The sequence below is a fragment of the Bubalus kerabau genome, chromosome 21, assembly GCF_029407905.1.
Source record: "Bubalus kerabau isolate K-KA32 ecotype Philippines breed swamp buffalo chromosome 21, PCC_UOA_SB_1v2, whole genome shotgun sequence".
Taxonomy (NCBI): Eukaryota; Metazoa; Chordata; class Mammalia; order Artiodactyla; family Bovidae; genus Bubalus; species Bubalus kerabau.
The window spans coordinates 9,001,213-9,028,096 of NC_073644.1; the positions used below are offsets into that span (position 1 = coordinate 9,001,213).

At 37.6% G+C, this 26,884-nt stretch overlaps 1 long non-coding RNA gene across 1 annotated transcript; it reads right to left on the reverse strand.

The window, feature by feature from the left end:
- Positions 1 to 710: 710 nt before the first annotated feature.
- On the reverse strand, positions 711 to 25,494 carry LOC129635937 (uncharacterized). The gene is made up of 2 exons (XR_008706550.1): positions 25,257 to 25,494; positions 711 to 1,690 (listed from the first exon to the last, which is right to left on the reverse strand). It is a non-coding gene; the product is annotated as an uncharacterized LOC129635937 (long non-coding RNA).
- Between the last annotated feature and the right edge of the window lie 1,390 nt (positions 25,495 to 26,884).

Genomic DNA, 26,884 nt, shown 5'->3' on the forward strand with positions numbered 1-26,884 from the left:
TGGTGGCTCAGAGGTAAAGCATCTGCCTGCAATGCAGGAGACCCGGGTTTGATCCCTGGGTTGGGAAGATCCCCTGGAGAAGGAAATGGCAACCCACTCCAGTATTCTTGCCTGGAGAATCCCATGGATGGAGGAGCCTGGTGGGCTACAGTCCACGGGGTCACAAAGAGTCAGACACGACTGAGGGACTTCACTTTCACTAGAAAGCTCACGCATTCCTTTCTTTCTCTTGAACTAAAGCATGACACTATAACTGTTTCCCTGAAATGTCAATGTGCCTTTTTAAAAATCCTGAATTAGCAAAAGGAATTCACTTGAACAAGTTAAAACTTGATAATCTTAAGTTGTTTTTGTTCAGTCACTAAGTGGTGTCCAACTATTTGCCACAGACTATATAGCAAGCCAGGCTTCCCTGTCCTTCACTATCTCCTGAAATTTGTTCAAATTCATGTCCATTGAGTTGATAATGCGATGATGCATCATCAATCTTAAGTAGACTGAACAAAGATGTGGAAGTTTAAGCCATCATTTTTAATAGAAAAGTTTACAGAAGCCTTCAATAGAAGGCATTGGTAATACTTAACTTATGGAAACAACAAGTTTGGCTAAAAGAGCACGAGAAACAAGAAATCCCAGTCTAATTTTCTCCCTTAATTGCTCAGAAACCATAAGCTCCATAAATTGATTCCATCCTGAATGCAATTTAACAGTTTTTTAAAATTTTAATTGATTTTAATATTGCAAATGTTTTATCTGGTTCACTGTTCCTGATGGCGTCGGAGAGGTATATCTCAATAATGCTGTTACTATATTAAATCAGTATATCAATATGCCCTGCATTAAGAAGCAAGGGCCTTAGAGAGTCTATGAATCAAAGAGGCAAGAAAAATGCTTGCTGAACTCCAGCTTTCCTTAAACAAACACATTAATGGAAAAACATCATAAAAGTCTTCTTTTGTGCTGAGGGATACATAAAACAAAAATGAACAGCATGGTGAATATTTTCCTTCCATATATTGATACCTAGCATCAAAATATTTTTTCTAGGGCAGAAAATTCAAATGGTTACATCAAAATAACTCATAAGCTGTATGGATTTTTTAAAAAAGTGACGACCTTGTTTACGACAATCATCTCCTCTAAAACGAAAAGAGTAATGGTGGTGTCAACCTTTCTCACAGGAGTAGACAGCTTCAATTTACGGCTTGCTTACACCCCAAACTGGTACATGAGGACAGCGGTAGACCTTTGAGTGAACTTCCACACACAAGTACGAAAACAGGTAAATGAGGAGATCCCTGAAGACAATTTATTCTTGCAAAGTGAAAGTAGAATAGTAATTACATCGCATTGTCTTTCTTTCTCATTATTTATTTGTTGGCTCTGCTGGGTCTTTGTTGCAGTGCGTGTGGGCTTTCTCTAGTTGTGGAGAGCGAGGGCTCCTCTCCAGCTGTGGGGTGTGGGCTTCTCACTGTGGTGGCTTCTCCTGTTGTGACGGATTTTAAGGCATGTGGGCTTCGGTGGTTGTGGCTCCCAGGCTCTACTACTGCACAGTCTCAGCAGTTGTGGGCATGGCCTTAGCTGCCCCATGGCATGTGGGTCTTCCAGGACCAGGGTGGAACTGGTGTCCTCTGCATTGCAAGGCAGATTCTTCACCACTGGACCACCAGGGCAGCCCTGCAGTGCTTTACTGGAAAATACCAAACGAAAGATGATTGCAACTGGCATCTCCATTTTCAAACAGTGCAGTGCTTCCTGTGTGCTTTCCCTTGCAATGCCCGTGTGTGTGTTTTATTCATGGCTGAAAATATTACGACAAAAACTATTGTATTAGCACTGTCCACTACAACAGATGGAGCTGTGTCTCTAGGGACACTTGTTGTAAAGGGACCCTTCTGTCATGACTGGGGCACTGGCCTCTCTCCAGGGGTTAACTCTGCTGATGGAAAACAAGGTTAAAGTGAAATTGAGACTGTTATTCCTCAAAAAAGACGTACTTCTAAGGCTGTCCATGTACCGTGTCTTACATGGATGTATCATGGAGGAGAGAAGGTGGCAGTGTGGATATGCACATAACCTTCCCAAAACATTTCTGTAAGTGGTCCCAGAGTCTGATACAAAGGCTAAATTTCTTCTGCCAAAACTTAGTGAAAATCCCCAGAGGAATTATTAAAAGGGAGTGTGTTACTGAATGGCGCTGTTTTGGAGGCAGAAGCCCTGCAGTTACAGAACTTGGACACTGCAGGTGACCGCACTTGGAAAGCTGAGTGGAACAGAGGACACGTGGCTAGCACTCAGGGGACTGTGGGCAGCTTTTACTAAAATGTGAAGAAGGAACTGATGTGTTCAAAATCATTTAAAGCATTCTAAATACAGGTCGGATCTTCCACATACACTGCATTATACATTTAATGCGTTATGTCAATATTTGGAAGAGAAGCACTTGTCATTATGGTCTCAGGGATCATATGCTTCACATATCCCCCACCTTTTCATTTATCTCTGAAAGTTGTTAACTTATATTTACATAACATGCAATAAGGAAGCAGATCTTTAAATTAATGAAATTGATATAAATCTCAGAACCACAGATGGGGTCATGCTTCACATGAGATGAAGAAGGACCATGATGCCTGAAAATGGAGGCACCGATGATGTGGATGAAGCGTGTCGATTACTCAGGTAAAGAGCAAGGCTGCATCTGGAGTAACTGTGCTTGTACAGTTAAAGCAGAAACTGTTCTGGAAACCGTCCAGTATATTCTGTACTTATCATCAAACCTTACTAGGTTCTTTTATTACAAAGTGAAAGTGAAGTCGCTCAGTTGTATCTGACTCTTTGCGACCTCTTGAACTGTAGCCTATCAGGCTCCTCCATCCACGGGATTCTCCAGACAAGAATACTGGAGTGGGTTGCTATTTCCTTCTCCAGGGGATCTTCCTGACCCAGGGGATCTTCCCGACCCAGGGATCGAACCCAGGTCTCCTGCATTGCAGGCAGACGATTTAACCTCTGAGCCACCAGGGAAGCCCCTTTTATTACAATCATTTTATAAATAAAGAAACTGCTCGCTTGTTAATGACAGAGCCATAATTCAGATCTAGTTCTTAGACAATCTGTAGCTCACGATCATGCCACTGTACCATATAACAACAGAAAAATTTCCTTTGTTAACAGCTAAGACATCAATACCACCATATAGCAATCATAGAGAAAACATGCTGAAGTAAAACCAGGGGTTGGTCACGTACCAATGCTCAAAGCATCAACCATCCAAGCTAAAGTTTAAGGATGTAATCTTCTGCTCATCAGTGGGGAATATTACAGAAGTCAGGACAGTTACTGCTCAACCAAAAACGTGGATGAGATCCAAGGTCATCATTGGCAGAAGCAAATATGGAAAAAAGAAAAGTGGTGCCATTTTCAGTGAAAGGTATTTTGGTGATATTGGATATTTACTCACTTTTCTTTTGGGAGCGAAATTTCAAAATACATGTATGTACACCTTTGATGTTATTAAAGGTTCTACTTTAACCTTGGACATTATGGATTTTTACTCCTGAAAAGTCTTATAAGCCACTGTAGGCTGCTTTCATATTTCAAGAGTCTGTTTTCTGTGGGGAAAAAACTACTTATAAAATACACAATTTAAATCTTTTCACCTCTCTTATTTGACTCCATTCTTTGTCTTCATTTTCATTTCTTTTGTAATGATTCCCACGCTTTTAATTCTAAATGACTTGTCACATTTCTAGAAATATGTCTTATGTTTGACTTGCTCAAACTATTCCATCTTTCTGGAATAGCTTTCTTTATATTTACCTCTTACTCAAACTCTTTGAGTTCATGCAACTCAAATAAACAGTATCTTCTTCAATGAAAACTACTTTCACTTAGATTTATTTCTTGTTAACTCTTCATAACACACTATGCTATGCTATGCTATGCTAAGTCACTTCAGTCATGTCCGACTCTGTGCGACCCCATAGACGGCAGCCTACCAGGCTCCCCTGTCCCTGGGATTCTCCAGGCAAGAACACTGGAGTGGGTTGCCATTTCCTTCTCCAATGCATGAAAGTGAAAAGTGAAAGTGAAGTCGCTCAGTCGTGTCCGACTCTTAGTGACCCCATGGACTGCAGCCCACCAGGCTCCTCCGTCCATGGGATTTTCCAGGCAAGAGTAGTGGAGTGGGGTGCCATTGCCTTCTCTGATAACACACTATACTATGTATTAAAATAGTATATTTGTCTGTACCCATTTAGATTTGAAGCCCTTAAGATATAAATCCCATGAGTTAGACTCTGTGGAACAAATGCATACCAATCATTGAATTATCCTTGTAACATTTTTACAGGATTGAAATTTTAAAGAAAGCTGAAAAAATTAGGAAAAATGATTTTGCCAATAATCATGACAGAACATTCATAGTAATTAGGTCATATATAAATTCATTTTATAGAAAATAGAAATCAAAGTTCAGCTCAGTAATTCATCAATTTAAAGGAATATTTGTACTTGAAGAGTTGTCTCCCACTCCAGTATTTTTGCTTGGAAAATCTCATGGACAGAGGAGCCTGGTGGGTTACAGTCCATGAGGTCACAAAGAATCAGACATGACTGAGCAATTAAACCACCACCACCACCTATTTTTAATATAATTTTTCCAGTGATTTCCACCTGACATGGAACTGAAAGAGACCTTTTATCCACTAGGCATTCTTTAACGTAGAACAATATGTTCATTTGGAGAGAGCTCTTTCCTAATTATTTTCATGTGTGGGGTAAGTATCCATACTCCAAGTGGACTAGTCCATAGCCAAACTGATGTTCAGATATAATCAGAAAAATTGTGTTTCTTTCCCTCTGTATCCTGAGTGAACAATGGTTCGGAAAAAAGGATTTATCAGTTAATAACACTGCTATTCAAAGATCATGAATACAAACATAGATCTGTTTAATTCTTTTGTTCAGACAGAGAAAGTAGTAGCCTATGATTCAGTGTAAAACAAGAGAAAAAATATTCTCCACTGTATATTCTCAGAACTATGCTGGAAATTTTTTCACAGTGAAAACATACAGAAAACCTTTTATTCTTTTATACTTGCGTGGTATTACAGTTGGCAAGGAGCTGTCCCCCAAAATGTAGTGCAGAATTTGAACAGTGGCAGTTTTTAAGGGTAAGCATCACTATGTTGATACACAGTTGAACAGGAAACCTCTTCCTCTCTTTCCAGGGACTCCAGAGTGGTTCCTTTGTGGGTCTGTGAAACCCCTCTCTCCTTTTCTTCATAACAAGTGTAAACAGGCTCACTTTCTGTGCTCATTTAAATCAATCAACAACACACAGTCACTCACTGCAAGTAGAATGCCACATTAGTGTCGGATCAGGATTGCTTTATTTTTAGGGTGGTCATAAGGGAAATGCTGGCAGAATTGAAACATATTTGATCAATAGTTTTTAAAGAAAGGCAAACACCTCAATGCCTGCATGTGGAATAACTGGCTGCCACTGGAAAGAAACTCTTATTAAATGATCCTTTTAAAACATTAAAATTGAAGACGTGCTGAAGAGTACAGGTCATTGGGAAATTAAAAGCATGACATGTTGGAAATCTCTTATGGATATCATATTTTATCACAAAACTCAGCTAACACTATGGATGATTAATATTGATGTATGGCAGAGACCAACACAACACTGTAAAGCAATTATCCTCCAATTAAAAGTAAATAAAGTTTTTAAAAAGCTAACAAGGCCCTTTGGAAGAAATTTTATATCATACACCAGGCTTTTGATAAATAGAAAATTGAAATTTATATTGTATTCACATTACATTTACAATTAAGATCAAAGAGTTGTGACTCCTTATTCAAACTCTCAGATGTTATTAACAGGTCAAGGATAATGTGCCTTCAAAGTGAGGAATTTGATACTTGTATAGAAATAACCTCAGTTATTATTTGCCAACTTACAAGAGACTTTTTTTCCTAAGTCTTTCCTATAAAACTGATAATACAGTTTAGGGGAGAATCTCTGTGTGGAGTGATTGTGAGTCAAAGTTTAAAAAATAAAATAAAAAAAGGGTTCAAGACAACAATAATTATGCATACATCCCCTCTTTCCCTGGCCTCTCTCCCTTCGCCATCCCATTCTTCCAGGTCATCACAGAGCACCAGACTGGGCTCCCTGTACTACAATGCAACTTCTCACCAGCTATCCATCTTACAACTGATAGTGTACATATGTTGATGCTACTTTCTCCATTTCTACAGCTTTCTCTCTCTCCCATTGTGTCCACAAGTCCATTCTCTACATACGCATCTCTATTCCTTCCCTGGAAATGGGTTCTGCAGTATCATTTTCCTAGGTTCCAGATATGTGCATTAATATACTGTATTTGTTTTCCTCTTTCTGACTTACTTCACTATGTAAAACAAACTCTAGGTTCACCCACCTCACTAGAACTGACTCAAGTTTATTCTTTTTATGGTTGAGTAATATTCCATTGTATATATGTACCAAAACTTCTCAGCAGAAACCACAAAACATTGTAAATGTATTATACTCCATACACACACACACACACACACACACACACACACATACACACACATATGTATGTACGTAAAACTTAAAAACAAAATTAAATTCAAGCCACAGGACTGGAAAAGGTCAGTTTTCATTCCAATCCCAAAGAAATGCAATGCCAAAGAATGTTCAAATACTGAACAATTGCACTCATCTCACATGCTAGCAAAATAATGCTCAAAATTCTCCAAGCCAAGCTTCAACAGTATGTGAACCATAAACTCCCAGATGTTCAAGCTGGATTTAGAAAAGGCAGAGGAACCAGGGATCAAATTCCCGACATTTGTTGGATCATCGGAAAAGCAATCAAGTTCCAGAAAAACATCTACTTCTGCTTTATTGACTATGTCAAAGCCTTTCACTGTGGATTACAGCAAACTGTGGAAAATTCTTAAAGAGATGGTAATGCCAGACCACCTGAGCTGCCTCCTGAGAAATCTGTATGCAGGTCAAGAAGTAACAGTTGGAACTGAATGTGGAACAACAGACTGGTTTCAAATCAGGAAAGGAATACATCAAGGCTGTATATTGTCACCCTGCTTATTTAACTTATATGCAGAATACATCATGTGAAAAGCCAAACTCGATGAAGCACAAGCTGGAATACAGATTGCCAGGAGAAATATCAAACATCTCAGATCTGCAGATACCACCACCCTTATAGCATAAAGCAAAGAAGAACTAAAGAGCCTCTTGATGAAAATGAAAGAGGAGAGTGAAAAAGCTGGCTTAAAAGCCAACATTCAGAAAAATAAGATCATGGCATCTGGTCCCATCACTTCATGGCAAATGGATGGGGAAATAGTGGAAACAGTGACAGGTTTAACATTTGGGGGCTCCAAAATCACTGCAGATGGTGAAATTAAAAGACGCCTGCTCTTTCAAAGAAAAGCTATGACCAACCTAGATAGCATATTAAAAAGCAGAGACATTACTTTGCCAACAAAGATCTGTCTAGTCAAAGCTATGGTTTTTCCAGTAGTCATGTATGGATGTGAGAGTTGAACTATAAAGAAAGTTGAGCACCAAAGAATTGATGCTTTTGAACTGTGGTGTTGGAGAAGACTCTTGAGAGTCCCTTGGACTGCAAGGAGATCCAACCAATCCATCCTAAAGGAAATCAGTCCTGGATATTCTTAGAAGGACTGATGTTGAAGCTGAAACTCCAATAGTTTGGCCACCTGATGCAAAGAACTGACTCACTGGAAAGACCCTGATGCTGGGAAAGATTGAAGGCAGGAGGAGAAGGGGATGACAGAGGATGAGATGGTTGAGGATGAGATGGTTGGATGGCATCACTGACTCGATGGACATGAGTTTGAGCAAGCTCAGAGTTGGTGATGGACAGGGAATACTGATGTGCTGCAGTCCATGGGGTGGTCTCAGAATTGGACACAACTGAGCAACTGAACTGAACTAAATATATGTAACTTAAAAATAAAAATAAATACTAAAAAAAACTTGGTTCAAAATTTATTTTATACCTGAATTGTCTAAGCACCCAAAGACAAAGCATATATTTTTTCTAAGTCCCAGTTGCATGACCTTTAATGCAAGAATAATAATAAGAAAAAATTACAGTACTATTGTGAAGGTCAAAAATTTTAACACATGAAAAACTTTCATCAGTAAAGTTCAACAACACAAACCTTACTAAGATCCTCAATTTGTTGTACTGACTATAAATTTAAGAAGTAGTACTGGTGCTTATTTATAGAATTATATATGCTTATAGGCACTGACTATTTTTGTGTTTATAAAGTAGTTGCACTTTGTTATTGAATGATTCTAACCTTTCATATTTCCTCAAGACACTAAAATACATTCTAATGGGATAAAAAGGCTTTCATCTGACTAAGGAAAATATTTGAGGAAAGTGCCTCTACTTTCTAGTTTAATTCTTGTTTGACACATAAGGAAGATACTACAGTAAGTTTTCTGGCAAAGGAGAGCTAGCTGTGAGAGGAATTTCATTTTGTGAGAGGAAGGGACAGTTAGTCATGGAGAAAAAGATAGGAGACGGTTGTTGGTTCTGTGGGGGAAGAACATGGAAGTCACCCAATCATCCAAACAAGTAGAAAGCTGAACAGACTGAAAAATGAACAACTCTTCCTGAATCAATGTGAAAGAGAAGATCACAGGGCAAACTTCTCCCCCAAGAGTAGACAGGCACATACAGGGAGTTGCACAGAGACTATGAATTTTGAAAATATTTAAAGAAGTTGAATGTTTATCTTACATTGTTTGCTGCTGTTTAGCTGGTAAGTCATGTCTGACGGACGCTGTGAGACTCCATGGACTGTAGCCTGCCAGGCTCCTCTGTTCATGGGATTTCCCAGGCAAGGATCCTGGAGTGGGTTGCCATTTCCTTCCCCAGGGGAGCTTCCCAACCCAGGGATTGAACCTGTGTCCCCTGCATTGGCAGGTAGGTTCTTATCCACTGAGTCCCCAGGGAGGCTATCTTTAATTGTGAAATCAGAACTATATTTATTGATAGGAGCACTTACTTTTCTAAATGAAAGTAGCCTGCATTATTACAGTAACTCTACCTCAATTTTCTTGCACGGAGTTTTTAAAACTACTTTTTATTGGAGTATTGTTGCTTTACAATATTAAGTTAGTTTCTACTGTGTAGCATGAGAACTTCTCTGGAAGTCCAGGGGTCAAGATTCGGCCCATTCCAGTGTAGGGGCAGGGGTTCCATCCCTGGTAGGGGAACTGCGATTCCACATGCTATTGGGCGCAGCCAAAAAATGAAAAAGATTAATAAATAAAAATAAATTAGTATTTAAAACAAGTTGTTGGGCTCCATCTTACTAACCATTTCCAGAAAATTGCACTTTTTCATAATTCTGGAATAGTTTATACGATAAAAATCTCTACTTGTGATAAAACAATGATACATCATCTCTAATTTAAGCATGATTGAAGCTTAGGTTAAAATGTTAAAAATGGCTATTATATATAAACACACGCTCAAAATTCCCTATTATTTGGAAATTTTAATTTCTCCTAATTTGTATTTTGCTACATTATTAATCAAATTAAAACAATGATTTCATAGAAATATTGATATGTCATCTAAGAAGCGTATAGTTCTTCTCATCAGGCTTAGCAGTAGCTCTCATTTAAATAATTTATTTCAATCCTAACCTGGAAAATATATTTTACTATAAACTTGAAATTTAATATTTTATATAATATTTAATCTACGCTTTAATCTAGTAACATCAATATTCTATTTAATATATTCTAACCACTCGTGTAGATAATTATCTTTGTATACTTTTTTAGTCAAAGATTGATAACATAAGTAACATTATGAATAGAAACTATATTAGTTCATCTATTCAATCCTATTCCTAATAAAGGACTATTCCCTTTAGGGCATCCTTAAGTGTTCAATTTGCACAGTTTTTAAATGATTCAAAGTACAAAATCTACAATCCATTCCCTCAAGAGCTCATTCTACTGCCTAATAAATTCTATAGTTATAAAAAATGGTCTTCTATATTTAATGTTTCTTGCAATTGAATTAATTATATTTTTAATTTTGCACTTGTATACCTATGTATGAATTTTGGCATTTTTTTAACCTTCAGCAGGTTAACTATGTTTTAGCTTCTCCTTTTAATTTTCAAATGCTGCTGCTGCTGCTAAGTCACTTCAGTTGTGTCCAACTCTCTGTGACCCCATAAGGTGGCAGCCCACCAGGCTCCTCTGTCCATGGGATTCTCTAGGCAAGAACACTGGGGTGGGTTGCCATTTCCTTCTCCAATTATCAAATAATTTACTGTAAATCTTTAATCATTTATATTAAGGTGAGATCCCAAACATACCATCGAACTGAGCCATTTTATATAGATTGTTTTAATATTCCTTTATTTCTCTTTTAGAAGAAAAAAAAACAAGATGCTGTCTTTATAAAACAACTTGAAAACTGAAAATAAATAAAGACAATCATATCCCTGTAATTTTATACTATTTTTTAATAAATTTTGAAAGCACAGTTTATATTTCTCAGAATATTCATAAGTAGACATTCACTGGCAATTCAATCTTCCAGGAGGCTCTTCAACTGATCAATTCATGTCACTCCTCAATAAGAATTTATTAAATAACTACTATATTATAATTTTTGTTTTAGCAATTGAGGATATACCACTCAACAGCATGATGGAGAATCTTAATTAGCTCAAATTCAAGTGAGAGGAGCAGAAATTGAATCACTAAATTAATTTACCACCAATATAATTACAGAAAGTGAGAGTCAAATGACTCCTCTCCTCCTGCTGAGGCTCAGTTCCTTCTGACCTCTTCCTACCAGCCTGAGGAAAGAACAACTTAGGCTGTGCTGAGACTGTTTCTCTGGAGGATCTTTCAGGCACCATTCAAATCCTTTTTCCTTTGTGATTTCCCTGAGGCATTAGGTTTTCTGCGGTAGCTTCTAATTCTAGATGCATCACTTGTGATTTTTTTATATTGACCATTACTATTATCTATGTTCTAGTCTTTTGAATCATGAACAACTTCAGAAGATCATAATTATGCATGTCCCCAGAAAGGAACATACTCAGAGAGTGTGGTCCAGTGTGATTATCAATACCTAGAGCTTCCCAAGTGGCTCAGTGGTAAAGAATCTGCCTGCCAAGGAAGGAGACGCAGGACAGGTGGGTTCGATCCCTGGGTTGGAAAGATCCCCTGGAGAAGGAAATGGCAAACCCACTGCAGAATTCTTGCCTAGAGAATCCCATGGACAGAGGAGCCTGGTAGGCTACAATCTATGGGGCTGCAAAGGGTCGAACAGGACTTAGTGACTGAGAACACATATAGTCCATAGAGAGCTAATTCTCCCCTCTCCATATGTTTAAAGCACACATTAACAATAGATCACACCTTAAAATAATATTTATAGCCGCATTCACAGGATGTTGTTTTTCTCATCTCATACACCACTGAAATTAATTTATAAAATAGAGAGTTCAGAGGATGAATTTCCGTAACTCTTGACTTCTGCAGAGAATACCTAGATATATCAATAACTTTCACACGACTGTAAGAAGACAGTTCTCATGAAACAGCAAGATTCCTGAAAGAATTCTTTTTCACTTGAGCTGTTTAGATATACTAAGTGGATTTACATAGTATTCCTTGGCAATAAATGGATTGCAGTTTTCTGTAAAGGTAGGATATTACAGAATCCTGCTGTGTGTGCTTAGTCACTCGGTCATGTCTGACTCTTTGCGACCCCATGTACTGCAGCTTGCCAGGCTCCTCTGTCCATGGGGATTCTCCATGCAACAATATTGGAATGGGTTGTCATGCCCTTCTCCAGGGGATCTTCCCAACCCAGGGATCAAACCCAGGTCTCCTGCATTGCAGGTGGTTCAGTTGGATTCTTTACCAACTGAGCCACCAGGAAAGCCCTACAGAAGTAGCTCAGTCCTGTCCGACTCTTTGCAGTCCCATGGGCTATACAGTCCATGGAATTCTCCAGGCCAGAATATTGGAGGGGGTGGCCTTTCTCTTCTCCAGGGGATCTTCCCAACCCAGGGACTGAACCCAGGTCTCCCACATTGCATTTGAATTCTTTACCAGCTGAGCCACAAGGGAAGCCCAAAGGGATGTAAGTAGTCATTTACTGTAGATTGTTGATGATCTAGAGATACCATGAAGGGTGTCTCCTCTCAAGAGAATTGCAGGTTTAATAAGTGGGAAACACCATACTGCTCTCCATTCTACATGCTTGCTATTTCACTAAATTTATTTAGGATATGTATCCTCTTCTTTTAAAACAAATAGGGCATACAATTTTAACCATATTTTGTACTAAACTTGGAAGCAGATTAATTTTAAGAGTTTTACTGCTGTAGGTTCTAGGTTCCTCCACAAAATAAATGGGCTGAGACTCTACCCTAAACATTTATGCTTTACACAGGTATTTATTGAGGTCCAGCCCATTTATAATAGCTACTCTCTAGGCGCTGGGCATAAGTCAGAGTATAAAATATACAGGATTACTTTTATCATGAAAAATACATTCTAGTGCAGAGAAATAGGCAATCTAAAAAGTATTTAAAACATAGGTTGTTTAAAATATATCATCCTTCTCTGTTTTGGCGGATTTTGTTTCAGAAAGAATAGCAGCAAACAAATTAAAAAAAAGAAGAAATCTCAGCAGCTGATATTAACAAAATTATATTCATTTCCTTACTGACGTGTTAGGTTAAAGGGGCTTTCCCTCTTTGAAACAGAGGGTTCTCCGGCAGAGAAAAATGATTAACAGTGAAACTGTAAGTTTGCTCTTACAGCTTCTACGTGTACTGGCTTCCCAGGTGGCGCAATAGGAAAGAATCCACCTGCCAATGCAGGAGACATAAGAGACACAGGTTAGAACCCTGGGCTGGGAAGATCTCCTGAGGAGGGCACGGCAACCCACTCCAGCATTAATGCCTGGAAAATCCCATGGACAAAAGAGCCTGGTGGGCTACAGTCCATGGGGTCGCAGATTAGAACATGACTGAATGACTGAGCATGCACACCTGTGATGTAAATTATATTTCATTTTTGTCCTTAACATCTTCGTTAAGATGTGGCTACAGTGATTATGGTTTAAAATAATCAACATTTTCTTCAAAAAAGATCCACAATTTAAGTTGACACTTATTAAAACATTTTTCAAAGGAAACTTACTCCTACAGAGAATGTTGATAGCCACACATAATCTCTTTCCCAGGAAAAATGTCAAGACCACATCACATCGCTGAAAATCTCGTGCAGCTACAGATCTGGCTCCTAGATAGTGAACCAGAGGAAGACCACATACATCAACAGGCAGAGCATCTAAAATGTCTTCTTGTTCAATTTCCTTCACTCTCTCTCTCTCCATCTCTCCCGTTCTTCTCTTCATCTGAATTTTCTAGTGGAAGAATCTGGGCCTCCAAGTGGCAGAGAAACCACAGGATGGATGGAAAATAACCCCCACCCCCCCAAAAAAAAAAGAAAATAAGCCCCAAATTATCCTTTACCAACATGAGAGGAGAAATGAAACTTTGTTGTGCTAAGCTGCTAAAAATTGGGGGGGGGGGGGGGTTGTTACAGTAGCTGGTGTATTACACCAATTACAATGCATAATAAACCTGTCATATTACATTTTACACTGAGTATTTCTTTTCCTAAAATATATATACAGATATTTCTAAAATAACATAACTGCTTGAAAAGAAAAATGAGGGTGTTAGTCACTCCATCATGTCTGACTGTGCGACCCCACAGACTGTAGCCCACCAAGCTCCTCTGTCCATGAAATGCTCCAGGCAGGAGTACTAGAGTGGGTTGCTATTTCCTTCTCCAAACATAATTGTTTAGTTTAAATTAATTCACTTGGGGGAAAATAATGCTGATGTTCCCTTTCATTCTTTTGGCACTAAAAAGTAAAATCCTTATCAAAGTATTATAATTTAGAAATATAAAACAGAGTAAGATAGACAAAAACCAAAATAGCAGATTTGCTAGGAACAAGTCTATTTGCACAAGGGTACAAAATTAAGTGAAGTAGCTCTAAATGTGGTGTAAGATAGCAGTCAGTAATTGTAACAGATCTATGTGTGATGTGTATGTTATAATTTATTTTTTTTTTTTTGGATATGCAATTTCCCTTAAGCGCAGCTGTATGGATTCTTGTGTTGCTGAAATCAGGAGAATGCTTTGGCAGTCCCAATATGTTGGCCTCTCTGCTGTCATTTTCGGTAATAAAGTAAAATGATTTTCTTTTTCCACTAAACTCTTAATTGCCCCCTGAGGAGCAAAGTGTCAGCAAAGATTCCTACCAAATCTTGTATAATGATTAAAAATGGAGAAACCAAGGCAGCTAAAGAAAAGGTCAGTGTATAATCTCTTCTTATTGAAACAAAAACACTTAAGGGAAGTGCTCTATCTTTGGTGCATCTCAGTGATTTTTTTTTCAGTTCTGAAGATATTCGACTTCATCACACTGAATTAATTGTTATGTTTAGAAGCTTTCGTCAACAGCAAGGAGGTAAACATTCCTGATTTTATGTTTTTTTTTCTTCTTCACAAAAATTAACTTTTAAATAATTGTACTTTCCTTTGTGAAGGACTAAAGAAATATGAGTTTCCACAGTAAAGAGCATTTTCCCCCCTTTTTTAGCTGCAGCAAATAAAGAATAAGGCCTATCCTGCTTTTTGAATTTAGAAGCTCATATATTACTATTATGGTGTAAATACATTCACTTTCCCTTTAGTATCTACAAAGTGTTCTCTATGGCAGGAAATGCAATTAACATTGAATTACATTTGTGACAGTCTGTAGAGGCTTCCCTGATAGCTCAGTTGGTAAAGAATCGCCTGTAATGCAGGAGACTCCGGTTTGATTCCTGGGTTGGGAAGATCCCATGGAGAAGGGAAAGGCTACCCACTCCAGTATTCTGGCCTGGAATATTCCATGGACTGTATAGCCCATGGGGTCACAAAGACTTGGATACCACTAAGTGACTTTCACTTTACTGTAGGAAAAGAAACCAGATATACTTTATTTATGTAAATCCCAGTATTAACAGAAGGATCATTGCATGATTAAGCAATTGTAGAGAGTGACTTAAATAATAATTATGACGACGATGACAATAATAATCACCAATTTAGTTACTGGATCTGAGAGCAATGATAAGGCCTGTGCGATAAACTGTTTTGCCTGTATTTAACTAACTTAGCCCCTCAAAACTTTTGTGGATAAAGCAACTATACGCCAATAAAAATTTCAAAATAAAAGTACAACAAGCCTTTTGTGGATATTTTCCATTATTACTCCATATTTTTTTTTAGACATCACATCGACAAGCTGAGGTCTAAACTCACATATACAGTTTAAAATAATTCAATTAAATCAGATTTTAAAAATACAGAGCTTTTTAAAAAAGTTAACAAAATCTACTTGCCTTGAAGAATATTTGCCTTTGGAGCTGTGTGTGCTTTGGGTGTTTTAAAATATATCTAAGGTAACTTATTTTTAAAAAGTGATGAATGGAAAATAATAACTGCAGAAAGGATTTTACATTAATGGTAGCATTTTACAATATTCTGCAACCTTGCAATCCTGTTATTTTAGGGTTAGCATTCTTAAATCTGAAATTTCTTTAAAATTTGAGATGAAATTTAGTAAGATAATTCTATTTAAACTGCCTTACTTTAATTCTCTCAGGTGTAATGATTGTGTAATTTGATAGGGAAAAATAAACTGTTATACAAAGTTTTGGGTAATAACTACACAAGGGATTTGTCTAAGGAAACTGTTCAAAAGAACATGCTTACAATTTGATTTGTTTAAGCAGTGTGAGAATAATTTTTAGTCAAAACACTTCATTTGCAGCAGTGCTTTCAAGAGGCCTAATGTTACAAAAAGCTATCTAATGAGAATATGTGTGTACTTTTCATAGTTTAAACTAGAATGGAAAAATTATACTATTAAATTGAATAATATGTGTTGAGTTATGCAATTTGTCTTTTAAAATAGAGTTCAGTTTTCTTCTCTTGACCTGATACAATTCATGATGCTGTACTTACTGTGAACATTAAAATATCTGTAAACCCTAAATATACACCCAACTTAATATTATGTAAATAATATACAAATATACAGTGAGAGACTTTATTTTTGGGGGCTCCAAAATCACTGCAGGTGGTGTCCACAACCATAAAATTAAGATGCTTGCTCCTTGGGAGAAAAGTTATGACCAACCGAAACAGCATATTAAAAAGCAGACATTACTTTACCAACAAAGGTCCGTCTAGTCAAAGCTATGGTTTCTCCAGTAGTCGTGTATGGATGTGAGAGTTGGACTACTAAGAAAGCTGAGTGCTGAAGTATTGATGATTTTGAACTGTGGTGTTGGAGAAGACTCTTGAGAGTCCCTTGGACTGCAAGGAGATCCACCCAGTTAATCCTAAAGAAAATCAGTCCTGAATATTCATTGGAAGGACTGATGCTGAAGCTGAAACTCCAATACTTTTGGCCACCTAATGTGAAGAACTGACTCACTGGAAAAGACCCTGAAGCTGGGAAAGATTGAAGGCAGGAGGAGAAGGGGACAACAGAAGATGAGATGGTTGAATGGCATCACTGATTCAAAGGACATGAGTTTGAGCAAGCTCCAGGAATTACTGATGGACAGGGAAGCCTGGCGTGCTGCAGTCAACAGGGTCACGAAGTGTCAGACACAACTGAGTGACTGAACTGACTGAAATACACAAGACTCACACACATTTAGATTATACTATTGAGATCATTCTGTAATATTTATTTTAAATATTTATTTCAAATGTTAGCATATGCCCATGTAATTCAATAGTTTATAAACTTATATCAATGACTACATAGCTTGTTGAATGATTTAGCAGTTTTTGAATAAATTGTTTAGCAAATTTCCTCATTTGATATTTGATGATGGGGAGAAAAATCTGAGACATATCTCTATGCTAAGAAAAATACATTTTAGGAAATGCTTGATGGTAAAATAAATATGTTGTTGAGATACTATGATATCTAAGATGAGCTGAATGACTGGAAGCATATCATCCTTTTCTACTTTATTTGATAGGGTCCAGAGGAAGTTTTGTTTGAAAATGACATGAAATGTCATTTCTTTTGCTATTTCCATTCCCTTCATTAAAATTCTCTTACCATTGGAAAGGCCTATCATTTCAGGAAAAGCCTGAGGTTTGAAGTTAATGATTCCCTGAATGTCAGATTGAGTTTATTCTTCAAAATACAGTTTCTTTTGTCAATGGAAATACATACTTACATTAGTCACATAAAATTATAACTATAGTCTTCAGTTATTTATTTGTTTTGATGGGCCACATTAAGTAGTGATTACCAATCACCCTAGAGAATTTTATCTCTAAAAATCCTTATTTGCTTCATAGATGTTTATTTCAATTTTAAAATGTCTCACATTTATTCTGATAAAAAATCTTGTGAATAGTGCAGAATATTACCATTAAAATTTCTTACATGTCTATGAATGTCATCAGAAATGGATATGAACAAAACTGTGATGAAAATCTAATGCAACAGTTTATTGAATTTTGAAATCATAGGATGAAAAATTCTCCAATGAAATTAATAGAGTAATTTCATTGTGATAGTCAATATAATAGATGTTGCCTATGTGAGCTGTCTAGCTTGCATTCACAGCTCACAAACATATCAGTTTCATTTGGGGGAGATTTTTCTCTCTGATTTTGGTTGGTATTTAAAGAACATTAAACTCACTTGCTCTCATTTCTGTATGGAATCACAGGACCACCAAATTCTTCCTCTTCTGGATTCCTAGTGAAGTGAGTGGTGGGCATGACCACAGCTCTACCCTACACACATCTCCCAGGGCTCTGAGTTTTGAGTAAGTGTTTGAGCATAGGGCAATTCACTCCTGCCTCTTAGCAGTGGCTGTGGCAGCAACATTCAGCATGTGCTCCGTCATTTCAGTTGTGTCTGACTTTCTGCAACCCTATGGACTGTAGCCCACCAGGCTCCTCTGTCCTTGAAATTCTCCAGCCAAGAATACTGAAGTAGGTTGCCATTTCCTTCTCCAGGGGACCTTCTTCCCAACCCAGTGATCAAACCCAAGTCTCTGGCATTGCAGGCATATTCTTTACCAACTGAGTGACCAGGGAAGCCCCTGAACTTGGTATTAACCCTGTCCTAATTGCAGAGTAGGAAAAAGAAACAAACATCTAAGTAATTAAGTGAAAATGAATATGGTAGGCATCATGGTCATTGTTGGGCTTCCCTAGTGGCTCAGACAGTAAAGAATCTGCCCACAGTGCAGGAGACCTGGGTTCAATCCCTGGGTTGGGAAGATCCCCTGGAGAAGGAAGTGGCAATGCACTCCAGTATTCTTGCCTGGAGAATCCCAACGGACAGAGGAGTCTGACAGGCTACAGTCCATGGGGTCGCAAAGAGACATGACTGAGGGGTCTAAGTACACACATGGTAGTTGCTGGGGGTGGGGAGAGTTTTAAAAAGGTAATGATCAGTCCTCATGGATCATGGCCAGCAAAGGATTTACAGCAAAAAATGACCTGCTAACACTAAAGAATGTGAAGTGTTTCTCAGGCATCAAACTAAGGGAGCTATTTGAGGAAGAAGTAATACCTCGATATAATATTTAAGCACTGAAGCAAATTGCTGTATGTTGGATGAGGAATTCTATAATCATGGGTTTAGATTAGAGTAAAATTTACATGAAAACAGCCTGTAAACAAGGTTACAAAAATGGACAAAGGCCAGATCTTGGAAAATATGAGATGTCATGATAAGAATTTAGATTTTTTTTTTTTTTGCTGTATTCAATAAGAATATGTTGATGGCTTTCGAAGTCCACACTAACAGAATCAATTAGGACTTTTGGAGGATCTTTATTGATAACAAATTATAATAGTATACTGAAAAGAGTATAAAATTATAAATAATCTTAGCAGTGGTAGCTAATACTATATATGATGCTTTCAACTAGAAATTCTAAAAAAATCAAATATAGAGCCTGCCCTGGCAGTTAGGGGCTTTAAACTGTGAGTAATGTTGCTTGATATGTAGATTGTTGGCTCTTTCTTTGCTTGTGGAGGTCTCTCTTGGCACAATGTCTGTGTAGATAAAATCTCTCTTGACACTATTTTCATCTTGGGTTCTCTCAAGTGCCCTTTCCCCGATGAGCTCCTTTCTAGAATCTCATTCTTAGTTAAATGGTATCTACCAGCTTTATCCACATCTGCCCGCGAGCCCAGTGTCAGCATTCTCCTATCCACCTGTTTATCCTTTAGTGACAGCAAAAAGTTAAAAAAAAAAAAAAAACCTCAATTAAGTTAACAGTAAATGGGATGTTAATGTAGTTTCCAATCTGGGTTTTCTGTATTTTAATAGCTATTGTCTGTATTTGCATTACTAACCTGAAAGGAAACATTAATTGTTAAAAGTTCAGGTGCAGCAGATAAACTGTGACCCAATTAATGAGAACTTGGGAGCACAAATTCAGAAATCTGACTGATCCCAAATTTTTGTTTCTTTATGACTCTTCCATTTTCTGAGAAGTATGATTCTTATTCTTTACTGAGGCTAAAGAAATTTCTTCATATATTTCAGTATGTGTTATGGTTATTTTCCTGACACAGCATGGCAGACAGAATGACAAGAACTGAAAGAAGAGATACAATAAAATAGAATTTGGGAAAGAAGAGCTATCAGGGTGATGGAAACAGCATGAAAATTTTCCTCCATTGGTCTCCTCGTTCTTTGGGATTTATTTTTTTAACTCTCTCTGTGTCCGTTGTAGGAAAAGAGCTAATTATGCGAAAAGGAAATTGAAAATATAATTAAAAACCTGGGATCCATGATTAAAAAAGGTAATTGCTGTGTGTACCCATCTCTCTTCCTTCAAGTTTTCTTGCGGTTTTTGTTGTCATTGTTCAGTCGTTAAGTCGTGTCCAACTCGTGAATTTAATCAACACTAAAATGAGCAGTTTTACTACGAGTAAACTCTCCATTGTTTATTCCCTGCAGATGTAGTCTGTGTCATCAATAGGGAGAATAAAAATAATGCTTATAATGGAAAAAGTAATCTGCTATGATTTTAGAGAACAAAAGCATTTTTGATTAACATCAAGATATCAACATATAATATTTTGGTGTGTTTTTCCATAGGAATTGTATTATGTATTGCTGCAAATCACTATGGTATTGTCTGATATGTTCACTGTAAAACTATTATACTTTATCAGTTCACCTGGATGATCTTCTTAGATACATGACTGATGATTTGATTAAAATAGGAGAAAAGATATCATTAAAGATCTAGATAAACTGTGCGCTACAGAACAATAATTCAACATCATTAGGTCTTTTATGATTTTGTTGCCTTTCATTTGTTATGTTCACTTCTGTCAAACAGAATCAAATAGAGCATTTTCAGCCAAGTTGCAAAGGAAAGAAAATTTAAAAAACATAAGTATACGGTTTCATTAAGAGATTCTAGGACTCTTTTGGAACTGAAGAATCATAGATTATCTTTCTTTTTAAATGTACATTTCCTGTTTTGATAACCAACCTACAACTTAAAAAAAAAGGGCATTTTAATCAATTGATATGTTATATATTTTATTTTCTTTAGATGTGTTGTCATAGCTGTTTGTAATTTTAAGTGTTACATTTAGGCCTAAACTATGCATATTTATTAAGAATCAGTCCTAGGAGGAAGTACCTAGACTTACTTTGAACCAACAGCTCTCTTCTCAATTTGCCAAATATATGATCCCAGGTGGTCTGGTGGTAAAGAATATGCCTGCAGTGCAAGAGACCTGGGTTCAATCCCTGGGTGGGAAAGATCCCCTGGAGTAGGAAATGGCAACCCACTCCAGTATTCTCGCCTGGAGAATTCCATGGACAGAGTAGCCTGGCAGGGTACAGTCCATAGGGTCACAAAAGAGTCAGACACTACTGAGCGACTGTGCACAAATGATCCAGTTATCCTCCTTTACATCTGAAGTTTTATTCTCAAAAATGTTTGGTTTAAAAATTTATCCATATCTGAAATTCCATTACGTTCAAAATGAGATTTTACTATATAAAGGTCTCTACATTTCTGAACTCTTTACAGCAATGCCACTAAGCCTTGGAGAGCGCATATTCCCAAAGTTAGGACAGCTTTTTAAGTCAGAATTTTATTTTGTGTTAATGTGACTCTTTCCAAAAATGATTATTATTGTCTGGTGCTCTGCTAAGGGACAGTGAATTCCTACAAGAGCAAAGCCATTTCTCATTGATTGTTTTATCACTGACATTAACAATGAATGGTACACAACAAATGCCCTATGAATATTTTGTGATTGAATACACAATATTTGCTTTCCTGATTTACCCATGTATTTCAGAAATTCATAAAAGCTTCAGAAACAATTTTTTTCTAATGAGTGCATAAACCCCTTACTATAATTATTTGCATAACTAATTCACCTTTGAAACTTCTTCTATTAGTTATCTATTGAAAATATGTGATATATTTTAAATGATTGCTTATAATTTACATATTATTAATTTAGTACATAGATTAGTTTAGTATATAGATTAATTTAGTATATAGATAAAGTAGAGTCTTTCTATTGCTTTTTTATTCATACTCATTTATTATATGAAATACAATAAATATTTATAAGTATAGTTCTCACTGATAGGAAATACTGATAAATATCTTTAAGATATTCTTTTATGCAGTCTGTCATATTTAAGATGCAAATACTTTAGGTCCAAGACGTACCTGGCAAATAAATAGTGTTTATCTGATCTTTCTTTAGCTGAATTTATTAGGATTCAGAATTGGAATACTCTTGAGATTTTCTATCTCTATGATAGCTATTTTCTACCCTGACATCTCTCAGAATTCACGGGGTCATAGACTTAATTCAGCTTTTCATCTTCCCATCATTTCATTGCTGGGTAGACTGACAGATCCGTTTTCCGAGACCTGTGTAACTTTGGTGAAATGTACTGACTGGAAGGCCCTGGCATCAGGAAACTTCCAAGCACCTCTGTAGAACTTATCCCATGGGGTCTTCACTGTCATAATTCCCTGAGAGTCTTGCCCACCATGAAGAGGGCAAAGCACAAGATGACAACATTTAAAACAATATTTCAAAGAAAAACAGTTGCTACAATGAAACCCTGGCATGAGTTTCACTGAATCCACTCCCCAGTGGGTTTAGAAGGACAAGTGAGATGCTGCTCTAATCATCCAGGGAAGAGCAACGGTAGCCTGAACTATATGGTGGCTGTGCAGATGCAGAGAAAAGGAGAGGCTCGCGAGCTATTCAGGAGAAGGAATCAACAGGACTCGATGCTCCACTGGTCATGCAGGTTATGGGAGAAAAGAAGTGTCAGTGATGGATTCCAGATTTGGGATGTATTTCCTATGATTTAATAACAGTAAAGGACTAGTGATGTAGCCACGAGGTCTTGAAATATAGTTCATGTGCTTTTATAAAATTCTCTTCACTATAGTCCAGGTTCGATGCACGATACTGGATGCTTGGGGCTGGTGCACTGGGACGACCCAGAGGGATGGAATGGGGAGGGAGGAGGGAGGAGGGTTCAGGATGGGGACCACATGTATACCTGTGGCGGATTCATGTTGATATTTGGCAAAACTAATACAGTTATGTAAAGTTTAAAAATAAAATAAAAATTAAAAAAAAATAACAAACAAACAAACAAAAAAAATTCTGACCCTGAGGAAATTATTTGTAATTAACAACTAAAATTTTAGTTTTACTCACCTAAAAAAAAAAAAAAAATTCTCTTCACTATAATGTAAGATATCATAAATGGACATGTTGGAAACAGGACTACTACCAGCTTTTCAGATTATCAAGTCACTGGTCTTCTGAAAGAATTCAGATATTTCCCAAAGAAGACTGCGTGGTAGTCAGGCTATTCTAGTGCAAGTTTAGTCAAGTAACAAAGGTAGTTCACGCTTACTCACTCAGTCATGTCCTACTCTCTGTGACACCATTGACTGTAGCCTGCCGGGGTTCTGTGTCAGTGGAATTTTTTTCCAGGCAATACTGGAGTGGGTTGCCATGTCTTCCAGGTGATCTTCCTGACCCAGGGATCAAACCCACATCTCTTAAGTTTCCTGCATTGCTGGCAGGTTCTTTACCACTAGAGCCACCTGGGAAGCCCTATCCATAGTACAAAGGAAGGCACAATAAACAGACAGCTCAAGACACTTTCTACATATTCCTACTTTTACTTTTTATGTAGTACATGTATCAGTTTCATGGACAGAGGAGCCTGGTGGGCTACAGTTCATGGGGTCACAAAGAGTTGGCCACAACTTAGAGACTAAACAACAACAACAAGGATAAATAGTAATTGTTATAATATTTTGTTTGCCATATGGAGTCTTTACTGCTGCAATTCATTTGGTTTTAAACTTGGATAAAATAGGATAGTATGTGGTAGGGTGACAAAATGATTATATTTTTAACACTTGTATTCATGTTTACCAAATACCATAGGGGAATGTCGTCCTCAAGTAAACACTTAGCCCACTGAAAACTAGGGTAGATGATAAAAATCTACCTACAGATTGCAGAAACCCACTATTAAACTTGCCTGTATCTCTGGTGATTATTAATTATAAACATGACATTCTGGGGGTCAATATAGATTGAACCACACTTCACAATCTATTTAGGTTGAGACCCTGACATTTAAATTAAAATCTATACCTGAAATACCACATGACAAAGCATCATTCATATGTGGTATATCAGGTCTCTTAAGGTGACTAGTGATTTCTGGGTAGAGCTGCCTCAAAGATCACTAGCTATCAGTTCTGGAGACAGTACCAATGATGTGTGGCCCTTGAGGACATTAATTAACATTTTTGGGTTCCAATTTCTTATGCATGAAAAGAAAACTAATAGTTCTTACTATGTAGGCTGATTGTGAAGCTTTAATTAGCTAACATTTACAAAGTCCTTCAAAAAACACCAACTGCTTACTAACTACTATATATTATACCAGGGGTCCCCAACCTCCGAGATCTGATGCCTGATGATCTGAGGGAGAGCTGATGTAACAGTAATAGAAATAAAGTGCACAATAAATGTGATGCACTTGAATTGTCCCCAAATCATTCCCTCCCACCCCCAGTCCATGGAAAAATTATCTTCCACGTCACCATTTTCTGGTGCCAAAACAGTTGGCGATTGTTGTATGACACGAAATGATATGTGAAAGATCTATCTTTTTTGGAAGCAAAAAAATATGAAAATATTTATAAACCATTCCGATAGGTGAATCCATCAGAAGAGAAGGCTAGTCTACTTGCTGGAGGTCACCAGACACTCTGAACAACTGCATTTAGCATGTCACAAGGGAAACTGGCCTGTGGAATGAATGAGCAAGTACTGGGGTATTATTAACATTTACATGGGTTTCAGAGAAAGTGCAGGAACTCAATGTCACTATTTTTCATTTTCCCTCTCCCACTTTCCAAGGATACTTCTATTCTGTAATCATTAAGTAGATTTTTGAAGGTAAATCAAGCTATAGTTTGAGATATCTTGAAATGGATATAGAAGCCTATTCATATAAGTAGTTTTCAATTAAAAGATTATACAGAAATGGAATGAGAGAGAAGAGGGATGAAGGTATTATCTTTAAAATAATAGCATTGTTGTCAGCCAAAGCCATGTCCCTAATAAGTTAATGGTGTAGAATACTGTTGTCATATATTGTTAAAAAAAGTTTCTTTTTCTTTGGTATTAATCTCATAGCTAAAGTTTTTCTAATAAAATGATCCTGAGTTTCCTACTTTACAAAATACAACAAGGATACCAACCACACAAATGGAATATACATTCACACACATAAGACAGACTGTCCAGATTTACCAAGAGGATGACCGAGGACAGAGTCCCAAATCAATACTTCCCCACCCAAAGGGTCCTCAACATCAAACACACATCACAACCAGTTGGCAAAATGCCCAAATGATACTGTGTGCTCACAAAATGTCCTCAACATCAAATACAAGTCAAAATACTTCGTGCCCAAAAGAGAAGTTAGCCGGGCGCACACCCGCAGACTTACTCGGTCTTGGAGCTTCCAAAAGAATCTTTGCGTTCTTCCAAGGAAAAACGTCAGCTGGCAGTCAATGCCGAGCAGGAGAGAAACAAGGAGGACCCTCGAAATAAATGGCTTCGGTAGCTGCTACGAATGTTTCCCCAAATCTCCCTCCCGAGACCAGCGAGCTAAGAGCAGAGAAGGGAGCAGCAAGGCTCTTCCCAGCCATCTCACGGCATTGTCCTGGCCACAGTCCTGTCTGGGAATGCAGGAGACTGCGATATCGCGAGAGCACAGAGGAGCCACGTGAGTGCCAAAATCTGCAACCGGAAGTGGGGTCCAGCGGGTCGCAGCTCTGAAGTCAGTGAAGAGGCAAGGTTGGTGGAGATGAATGTTTGTTTTATCGCAGAGACCGGCAATGAGAGGAGGTAGGGAGGCAGACTCCTGCCCAAAGGCCGAATTTTTTCCACTGACCTTTAAGGGGGCAAGAGCTTTTACAGAGGGAGGGGGCTACGGGCAGAAACAGCACAGTCAGCTCTGACAATAACCTTGAAATTGGCCACATAGTGGTCTGACCAGCGTCATTTTGATTAAGTACCCTTAATCTCCAGTCCCAGGATCAGTTTGTTCCCATTTCTTTGAAGCCAGCTTTCAGAATTGTGGCAGCTTATATTGTCAGGACAGTCAGGTCATCATGTGGTTATCTTGTTATACCTGGTGGCCTGTTCTATAAGACAGCTCACAGGATATGGCTCTGAATATTAACTATAGCCTGTGAAGAGGAACTAAAGGTCCTTGACTGTGTTTAATAACCAAACTATTATTACTTACCTGTTGGACTGTTTTCCTTTGTTTCTTCATTTCCTCACTTCTCTGATTCCTTATTCTTTGGCGAAAGTTCTTCTGCCAGCAACAGGCAGGCTGAGGACATTGGGGACAAGAACCATAGGGTCCTGCTCTGTTTCATTATGAGAAACTAAATTCCCTACATAGTCTCATCTGACACGATGAAAGTGATTTTGCCAGTTGCTTTTTCCAACTCTAATTTTCTGAAAGAGGATTTCACTCATTTATATTTTATTTGAATAAATACCCATTTGAAACTGTCCCAAGTGGGAACTTGCTTTATAAGCCATGTTAAATCTTAGAGAAAAGGTTTTTCAGTGCTCGAGGGAGAGTGTGTTTTAAAACTGTCTCAAAAAACCACACAAGTCAGTGTAGCCAACTGTACTAATCGATAGGCCAGAAATTGTCTCTAAGGTTGGATAGGAAAGAGCACCTCCTCTTAACCTGAAAAGCAATCATAGTAGTCAAACTAATCTAGGGAAGACAGAATTAGGGAAGAGAAAGATATTTGAAATGTATTAGTTTTCACCAGGAGGAATAGTCAAAAACCTTCAGAAACAGTGACAATGGCAATACCAATGATATTTATCACTTATCTTTAATTAAAGGTGAGAAAGCAGAGCCATTGAATAGATACCATTAAAATCAGACAGGCATTAAGCAGCAGAGTGAAGATTCAAACCCATGCTTACTCCACAGCTTTTTTTTTTTTTTTTAATTTTATTTTATTTTTAAACTTTACTCCACAGCTTTTAAGCAATACTCTATTCAAAAGGCAGGTCGAGAGATTCTGAACAGATGTACATCAA